Consider the following 10403-nt stretch of genomic DNA (forward strand, 5'->3'; position numbering starts at 1 on the left):
TTGGATTGGCTTCTGCCGACAGGTTGCTATAACATCCAGGTGCTTACATGCCTCTGGGTAGGAAGGCATAAAGGCAGGTATAGGATTCAACTTCACTATACAGCTTTCCCCCCCAAATCCTACCTTTAATTAGCAAAAGGGGTCAGGTAATTTTTTTGAAACCTATTGAAATAAAAACCCAAATTGATGTTTACTCTGCATGCTGGAATATACTTCTGAGCGAATTAAACTCTGTACTGGGGGCCTCTAGCCTCTGGACCCCAAGGGCCACAGGTGAAGCGTGTGATGACGATGTGAACAGCTTGACCTATGGCATGGGAAGGGAAGAAAGGAAAGGGGGGTTTGAACGGGGTGGAATGAACAAGGGAAGACTAACACTTACAGGCAGCATCAATATGTCAGGGCCAGTGTTACCTGCTTTCCCTGTATTGTCTCACTTAGCAATCAAATGGGACAGTTACCAGCCTCCCTTTATGGACAAGGACACTCAGGCTCTGAGACACTTCACTGACTCAAAATGTGAAAAGAGTGAGTGCTGGACAAAAATAAGGTGGAGAGGAACATCTCCAAGAGTGCAGAAAGATTAGAAGGAGGAAGGAAAGTTGGAGAGGAAAAGATAAGATAAGGGAGAGGAGAGAGGAACAGTGGTGGGGAAGGAACGTGGCTCTAAGTGGCACCTTAACGCTGGCTATTGACCCCTCCTTCCTCAGAAGATGTTTGTTCTGTACAATGCAACCCAAAGAAATTGCTTTAGCTGGTTTTTATTCCCTGGGACACTTTGTCCCTTAAAGACTCGTTCAATTAAAGAGCTCTAAAAGTATTGCATTAACTGGAGATACCCAGTGTTCTTTTATTTCTCATCATCTCCCAAAATGACAAGGACAGAATCAAGCACTATTAGTGCTGATATTTTAGCTCATGTAAGTCTTCATTAGAGCCCTTTAATGTAACCATTTAAAGAGACATCAGCTTTTGGGAAAAACACTCTTTGAAAGCAAACTTAATGAAGTCCATTTCTACATAATCTGGGAGCAGAAATGTCTTTTGTGATTGAATTTCCAATTCCAACATATCGACTGGTGTCAGATTATTATGTGTCACAGTGAGCTGAACAAGCACATACTTTGCTCTGCCTTGGTATCTGGGTATTCTCAAAGGATTAAGATGGCAAAAGCAGGGAGGGATGATATTAAATTTAATTTCTGCTTAAGTAGAAGAAAAGTGCGGTACCCTTGTTCTTTGCCAATAAGTCTGATTCAAAGATACATGCAATTCCTAGTATTTGCTGGTGTTTGTTCCCCACAGAGGTGGCACTGGGGTGATTAGGCTCCCCCACTGCTGCTTGAGACCTGACACCCTACAGCGGTTTCCTATTGAATAGAACAATGTTTTGCCTTGACCTACAAGGCTTAGAATGATCTGGCTACTTCCTACCTTCCACACGTCCATCCTCTTCTCCAGGCTCTCTCCTGAACTCCCTGTACTCCTTTCAGTCCCCTGAATGTGTCCACCTCTTTCCCATCTCATGGCTTTGTGCTTGTTCCTCTCTCAGATTGAAAGGCATCTCCTGAAGTTCTTTGCATCACTGACTCCTCTCTCAGGTCTCGGCCTGGATGCTACTTCTTCAGAGAGGTGTTATCTGGCCACTCTTAGGGAAGGTAGGGCCCCATGATCCCACATCAATTTCCTCTCTATCACATCCTTCTTTACATCTTTTAAAAAAATTCTTTCTGGTCCTGAGTTCTGTTAATTTTTTCATGGCACTTATCATAATATGAATTTATTTTAATGCATTTACTGGTTTGCTCCAAGTTTACACTGAGAAAAGAGAAGATCTGTCTGGTCCCTTGATGTGTACTGAGAACTCTTTGAATAAATAAATTGTATCTGTTTGGCTCAAGGTGAGCCCCAGAGCCCAGTGCAGTTCCTGGCACATTATAGAGGTTCGATAACTACTTGTTGAAAGATTGAATAAATAAAACTGCAGGTGAGAGGCTGGGTGTGGTGGCTCACACCTGTAATCCCAGCACTTTGGGAGGTCAAGGTGGGAGGATCACTTGAGCCCAGGAATTCAAAACTATCCTGGGCAACATAGAAAGATCCCATCTGTACAAAAAAATTAAAAAAAAAATTAGCAGGGCATGGTGGTGCATGCTTATAGTCCCAGTTACTCAGGAGGTGGAAGTGGGAGGATCACTTAAGCCCAGGAGTTCAAGGCTGCAGTGAGCTATGATCACGCCACTGCACTCCAGCCTGGGAAACAGAGCAAGACCCAAAAAACCCCCCAAAACAAAAAACACTGCAAATAAGATCACTGTTCTTTGTGAACTTGGAGGATCTTAGAGGAAGAGAGAGGTGCCACAAGACTAAAAATGGGCAATCCACATGAAAATTTTCAAAAAGTGGATGTAAGTAGATTTTACAAGTCATAAATTGGTAAATTCAGTGGAAATTCCAGGTAAGATGCCATGGTATAATTTATAACGTCTTATAAAAACCAGTGGTGATCCTTATGAAACAATATGATTCCTTAAAGAACACCTCAGGTCAGGAAAACTTTATTTCTGTTTCATAAAATGAATACATTAGACTTTACCGGAGAGACTAGGAAGTTGTGGAATCTGGGGTTTAGAATGGCAGCCTACCTAGGGTAGTGCATCATCCCAATTCCAAGGAAGCATTTGGGGCCTGACTGATGTGAAAAATGTGATGATTTGGCAATAATCACTTACTAACTCTTGCCCTATTCAATAATTTGTAGCTTCTGGATAAAAACGTGTTTGTACACCTGCAGATCACACAAGTCTGAGGAGAATAATCAATAAGTTGGTTTTTAAAAAATCAAATTAAAAATGACATCATCAGATGGAAATGATTGGCTGAATCTAACAAACTTAAGTTTAATAAGAGTCAATATGAGTGCCTGAAATAGAGTTTAATAAACCCATTAAACAGGTGTAGGATGGGGAGTTTTTACTAAACAGTGGCATTTGGTGGGGGTAAAGGTGGGGCAGTGGGTGATAACCTTATGGCCCTAGGTTACGGAGGACTTAATGGGAATGAACAGGGTGGTACAATTGCCATAAAAGCTAATGTGATTCCTGTTTACAAAGCACTCAGGGAGCTCATGATGTCGTAGGTGTAGTCAGGGTTCAGTGTGTAGTAATGGAAGCCATGCTAAAGTCCCTAGAGTATAGACAAACCAATTCTGCCTAGTAGACTCATCATAATAAATGCTTAATAATTATATATTGAGTGATTTTCTTTAAATGGGACACAATTGGACTTGAACCTTGAAGAATGAGAAAACATATCTAGCATTAAAGATGATGTGCACATTATATTAATGTGTAAAGAGCTCCCAAGTCATACAAGAATGAAAGAACAGGGGCAATGTTTGAACAAGAGCAAGGAAGGGACATCCAGGGTGTGAAAGTGGGAGTAGTGAGAGACGGGGCTGATGGTCTGTGTGGGGACAACGGAAGAGCATGTATGTCAGGCTGAGAAGTGTGGATCTGATTCTTTATTCTATTTCAAGATTTTAAGCAGGTCGGTAAAACAAAGCTCGGATTTGTTGTTTTAGAAATCCAATATTGAAAGCAGAGTTTTGGGAGGAAGGTGGAGGGGCGAAGCTGCAGTAGGACGCAATTTAAGTAAGGGATGGGGAGAGCCAACTAATGCAGCGGCAGTGGGGCTGCAGAAGAGGTGCTGAGAGATGACAAAGTTTAAATGATTTTGACACAGGTAAAGAATGGAAGAGCAGGAAAAGAATACATACCAGTCTGCTGTAAATTCATAGCCACGATTAGATTACAGGAACATCTACTATCATTTCCACTTGTCCAACTAGGCATGGCAATTCAAATGTCCATCCAAGGGAAAAGGCAACAATATTAGCAATTTAAACGTTTTTTCTTTCTTTCAAATTACAGTTCATGCTTTTATCAGCAATTTAATTTTTTCTTTATTTATTTTGCTCATAAGTAGATAGGTGCTCTGAGACTAGACTATATTTCAGTCTTTGACAAATGGAAATAGGGCAAAAACATTTATAATTTTTTATGTTGTGCTTTCATCTCTAAGGGTAGAATCTGGGAGATGTCACTGAAGCAAGCCTCCTCTTTTAATGAAGGCAGTTTTAGAATTACACAAACAGTGCAAAAGTAGTCCATAAAGTTCTCATATACCTTAACACCCCCCACCAACTTCTTTTTCCTCTGCAGTGACCCCGCTATGAGGTGCTAGCAGTTGCTTCAGGACGAATTTCATCCACTGTTTTTGGGGAAGCCTGATCTGGGGATGGACTCCCAGTGCAGATGGTTCAGGTCAGATGTTAAATGTTCCGTTAAATAATGTCAACAACACAGTATTCTCCTGACTGCTCTCTGTGGAGCTTACAGTACTCTGATGTTAAGAGGATTTTACTTCCAGATCGCCCGGGGGTGGAGGCGACCTGACCAGAGGCTGTGAAGAAATCACAAGTGGGCAGGTCTCTTCGGGAGGAAGAGGATGGCGGGCAGCCATGCAAGGAGAGAGGAGCTGGGGGAGACGGGTCTGGGAAGGTGAACTCAGAATGACGAGGCTCCTGGTGCCCGAGACCTACTTTAGGCTTTCCTTTTCTGTGGTATGATACCCATATTCATCAATCAAACCATAGTAAAATTTGTTAGTTACAAAGGTTTGTTTCAGCTCTGCTTGGGAAATCAAAAGAGAGCCCGAGGTCCTACTTTGGCGAGTGGCAGCCTGGAGGGAGCGCAGTGGCCAGAGGTGGTAGGAGAGTCCCAGGTGTGGCGGAGACACGAGAGCAGCTATCTGCAGCGAGCCCTGGCACGTTCCCCCAGGTGCACTCGCAGAGCTTCTAGACATTCTCCTGGGTTGCTCAGAAATTCTTGGTGGAGGAACTGTGTTTCCTATATCATATAGTCTGAGACTTTTACTGGTGAATGAAATAGGGGGTAACCCCCTGAAACCTGAAGAAAGCAGGGACATTCGCGATGCATGTCTGTTCCATGTGTACCGTGATAAACACATACTATAACGAAGAAAAACATAGCAAAAGCAGTAGTCATCATCTACTTCAATGTACATTTTTATTCATAGTTGAAAAGAATAGTCTATTACTGCTAACTTATTGTAAATTTACCCAGAATCAAAGGGTTCAGAGAGACATAAAAAATGTATGTAGTTTCTATTAAATAACACTTTCTGGTCACTTTAGAATATGAGCATAAGGTACAGGTATTATACACACAAAAAATGTAAAAAGTAATTGTGAAAACAAGTCTTGTTATCAGTTTGTATAAGAAAAAAGACATTCATTTTTTTTCTGCAGGCTACCAACATCATATGGGATAGTTCCATGACAGGATTCAACTTTGTCAATTAATTCATCTGGTAGCTCAGAAATCTGTAGAAAAGAAGTTAATATACAGTGAAGTCACTACACAGTGTTATGGGACAGTAGAAATTCATATTGGTACAAAATATCATTCAAGATTTTTACATCGAGTTCCAGTGTCAATGTGGAGAGACATCTTGGTTGGCAAGCAATCTAAGAATTATTGAAGGTTGAAAGATTGTTCAATAAATGATTTCTGCTGGTAAAAATGTTAGGTTAGAAACATGTAGAAATAGACAAAAGGTATAATGTCCTTATCTTTCTGTCCTCTTACCAGCAAGCAATCCTTGCCTTCGAAATATAGTGACATGCTTTAGGTACTTCCAGTATTTTCCACAAGGTGGCAGACCTGGCATTACAAAAGTGAGAGCAAACTCTCATTCTGTCCGTCACAGCGACGCAAAGAGGCTTAGAGTCATTCTCATCATTTAAATATTACTATCAAGCTTTTGATAATAATAATAAAAACAATAATATCCAGTTTTTCCGACACGTTAATAAAGAAACAATTATAGGTTTACCTGCAATTATGCCATAGATACATGGCATTGCTTTTGCTCCTTTAGCGAGTTCCCTTACTTTTAGTTGCCCGTTCTGTGTAGTTTTGTTTAAACACTAACTGATCAAACTCATGGCACCACAGAGGTAACAAGAAAATGTCTCTTGGTCTCGCTGAAGCAGGTAGCAGCCATGATTGTTTTTGTTAGGAGCTGTAGACTTGCTGTCTTTATTGCAACCCGAGAGGTCTTTCAGACTTGCTTTGGTTTGTTTAAAATGGGCGACTGCAGTTCTGGGATCTGTGACTCAGGTCCTGAACAATAGGGCACTTATTTTGTCTGTCCATTTCCTCTTTCATATAGAGTCACAACAAAACATGTGGCACACATCTGCTCAGATGAATGGGGACGTCTAGGGTTTAGTGGCACTTTAGTGTCATAGAGTGAACAGGTGTTGGTTGCAGAGACCAAATTGGAGGTGAGCAACTCATCAACTACCTGAAAGCTATGAGGGTTTTTGTTGTAAGCTTCTCAAAGAAAAGATGTGTATTTGATTTGTTTTTATCACTCCCCTAGCTTCTTGCAGAAAGCAGACGCTCACTGTTTGTTGAATGCCCAGGGAGACAGAGGAAGGTTGCAGATGGCCCCTCCTTCCTCTTGGGATGAGTGGGGCTCAGAATCTGGAAGGAAAGCCCTGGCACCTCTCATCAGAGTTTGTGCACTGCACGATCAGGCATTTGCTCAGGGCTTTGAGGGTTAATGTACCTCTTCACCTCTAGGCTCTGAGCCCTCTGTGAGCAGACTGTTCTTATTTTGCTTTACATCTCTAGTGCCCCCACAGTACCTCACGCATAGTAAGTGCTCAGTAGGGGTGTTTTGAAAGAAGGAAGCAGCAGCCATAAGTTGCCACCAGTGGATACCAGTACATGACGTGGCTTGAAGGAAGTCACCTAATCTTGTCTTGCCCATGTAGCTGCCTTATCAGATGCTAGTATGGTAGCTACCAGCAGTGAAACTTCTAGGTCAGTGGTATCTTCCGGGTACCATGGAAGATTGCCAGTTTTACACACCAGAGAGCAAATCAGTCTTATCCACGAATGAGGAAGACACACGTCTCAGTTTCATATAAGCTGCTAATATCAACAGAGAGATTTCCTTTTACAGAGGGCTGACAGACCAAGAATGTGCCAAGAAGGAAGTTTATGTTGAATGTAGGTAAGATCTTGGGGAGAATGGCTACTTCCCACGGAGAAAGCAAGCCACACCCATGCTTTCTGTAAACACTTCCCTTTGCTGTGAAATATCCCAGGACTTGGATATCTTTGCAACTGAAAAGAATCAGGGCATTCTGCTAGAAGAGACACTTTGGCAACTTCCAGGTGGAGGAAAATTTATCAAAGGGGAAAATTCCAGAGAACTAATGTCAAGGCCCGCAATCTTGAAAACCTATTCATTCTTTTCCCACAGAGATAGTTTCTCACCATACCACGGTTCCTATTCAGAACATGCATGATGTATGTCGGTGGTATTACTGATGCTTTGTCCTTTTGAACCATTTTTGAAGAAGAGGCTTCTAAAATGTGATTTACATCAACCTAATTATTTAAGAAAACTGTAATGATCAGAGTGCTACCACCTACTGGTGTGTGTAGGTTCTGCAGGAAATAACGATGCTACATTGAAAGGTGCCTATTCAAGTTGTAGGCACTGAAGATATGTATGTATGGTTATCAGAAAAAATTTCCCAGCAGGTGAAAGTAAAGTGTCTAATTTAGATAAAAGTCAATAATTAATAGAATTTAAGGACAAGTAAAAAGAAACTATCTTTAGAAAGGAGTACCTATTCTTAATTCACACAATTTTTTTATTGATAATCTGAATTCATCATAATATGAATAAAATCCTGTTTTGTGAAGCAATACAGTCAGTGTTGCCCACAGGCTCTTACCTTAATTATCTTCATACAACCATGGTTTACATTTTTATATTAGTTTTCTGTCTCTGTTCTTTTAGTTAGAGATAGTGTGTTTAATTACTGTCAATAGTTCTGCTGTTTTATATAATATCTATCTTTCTCATTTTCTGCTTCTAATCTGTTATGTGCCTGAAAACTATTTCATTAAGATAACTAGAATTGTGTATCAGTTCAGAGTAGACAGGATTTAAACAAAGGATTGCAGAACTTTCCTATGAATAAAACTCAAGAGTTTAAGAGTATGGATTTTTATAAAATCTATTGGGATGGTCAGAGACCTTTTTTCTGTTTGTTTTCTGGTTCTCAGAAACAGAAATCTATCTTGTGGATAGATGAGGGTTGCCAGGTAGCAGAGTTCTTGTTATGTATTGGAGGTCTCAGAAATATTTGAAAAGTAAGCACAACTGAGAAGACCATTTTTGTCTTGTTTTACCTTCAATGGCAGAAATTCCTTAGTGTTTCCAGATCAGAAGTTCTCAGTGGGAGTGCTCCCCTGTAATTTATCACCATAGGATGAGAAATAGCTTTGTTACTCTGTGTCAGGCATTTTACTTTAGGAACTGATATGGATATTAATTCTTTTCACTTCAGATTTCCCCCTATGGATGTAAAAGTATTTTGAAGTGTTAACACTCAAATTTCCTTTGAATTATACAGGGTGAAAATGGAATATCTATGTCTCTCAAAGAAAATTAGACATATTCTTATTACAGTTATCACTGATGCTAATAAGACTCTGGCCTTTTAGCAGCATCTGTCCTATGACATCATAGATTTGCAGGGAAACTTTAATGAAAACTCTCCACTTTCTTAAAGGCTGTAATTATTATGTGGCACCATATTTATAGATATGGAAAAGGGCAGCTCAGGCAGAATAAAATCAAGGAAGTTTGGTTGCCACAAGCCCTATAACAAACAAGGAAAGAAAAAAAGAGGGCCAGGAGTTTGTCTTCTCAACCCTACCCTGAAACCACTACCCAGGCTTCCTTCTTGACAAAGGTTAATGCGACTAATGCAACCAGAGCTCAGAGACTTCAGAGCTAAGAGTTTGCAGGGTGAGGAGCAAAAAGAGAACCTTACAGAGGGCCAAGTGATCTCAATTCCTGGGCGAATTCTAGATAATTTGGGTTTCATAATCAACAGCCTTTCTCTGTTAAAAAGTCTAACACCAATCAACTGATTTTAAGATCCACCACACTAAATAAGTGCTTTAAAAATAATAAATGGAATTGGTAAGCTTTGCTTGTCCTATAGAAACAAGTTAAATATGCCACACAAATTGCCCAAAATGTCATTCTTGAAAGATATTTAACTTGGTCCTCCATACAGTATATTTTGTCTAAAAATGTCATGCACAGAGAACAATTTTTCTTGTTTAGAGACATGGCAAAAATTAAAAGTGATAGAAGAACATAAATAAGTATTAACAAATTAGTTAAGTAAGTGGGTCAAACATGATGGTTTACAATAACAAAAACCCTAGACAATGCAAAGAAAAGACTGCATAGCATAATGTGCAAGTTATGATGAAGGAACCAGAAAGCTAATTAACATTTACATACATAATGCTCTTATTTGTATTATCATTATCTGAATTCAGTGGGAATAATTGCAATGAGTAGTCTCTTGGTTTCATATTAGATATGTGATCCCAGTAAACTATTTTGTAAAACTTCTTTCAACAACTGCTATTTAAGGTTTAAAATCGATTTAAGAAGCCAGAAGGAGAAGAGAGCAATCCCCTTTAAAAAGAGGCATAAAAGAAACAAAGCTACATAAGGCAGTTAAACAGTGACTCTAAGCAATTAATTTGCAAAATAACTTCTTCAGGAACAAAATTTTTAGAAGGGACTGACATTCAGCAGTTAAAAGTAAGCTATCTTCATGCTGGTTCCATCAGGAGCTTCTCTAGGGCATGTGTCAGCATGTGTAAACCAAGAGTAAAGACGAAGGTGGCAGCCGGGACTGAGCTCTTATTTCAGTAAGCAAAGAATAGTGATCTGAGGTCTGAAATTCCTTATTTGCCCTGAGAAGATGAAAGCAAACATGAAAAACAGCAAAGAAAAGTTAAGACAAGAGCCAAAGGCCCTCTGGAAGGAGACTTTCTGATTCTCACACCGGAGCAGCGGGAAGGTGAAGAAGAGGCAGTGAGCCAACAGCAGGTGTCTTTCTGTGGCTGTCCCACAGCCTTGACAACAGGGACCACAACAGGCCCTGGCCAAAAAGGCATCACAGTACGGTCAGCAGCAAAGGCCTGGGTTAGTCGGGACCTGTTACAGCTGATGGTCACCAAATGTAGAGCAAAGAAGACTGGACTGAGAACTTGCATAGCAGCCCTGATGGGACATGAGGCAAAAGCCCACAGCCTCAGTCTCCTCATCTGTAAACTGGGCGAATGGAATTGCTGGGGTCCTTTTCAATGCTAACATTTTATCTTATGGAGAAATAGCATATTGTACTAGACATTTTATTTCTTTTAACTTTCACATCCTAAAGTAATCATTTACTATATATCATCTAAGGAAGTGGGTCA

The sequence above is a fragment of the Lemur catta genome, chromosome 9 (assembly GCF_020740605.2).
Source record: "Lemur catta isolate mLemCat1 chromosome 9, mLemCat1.pri, whole genome shotgun sequence".
NCBI classification, from domain to species: domain Eukaryota; kingdom Metazoa; phylum Chordata; class Mammalia; order Primates; family Lemuridae; genus Lemur; species Lemur catta.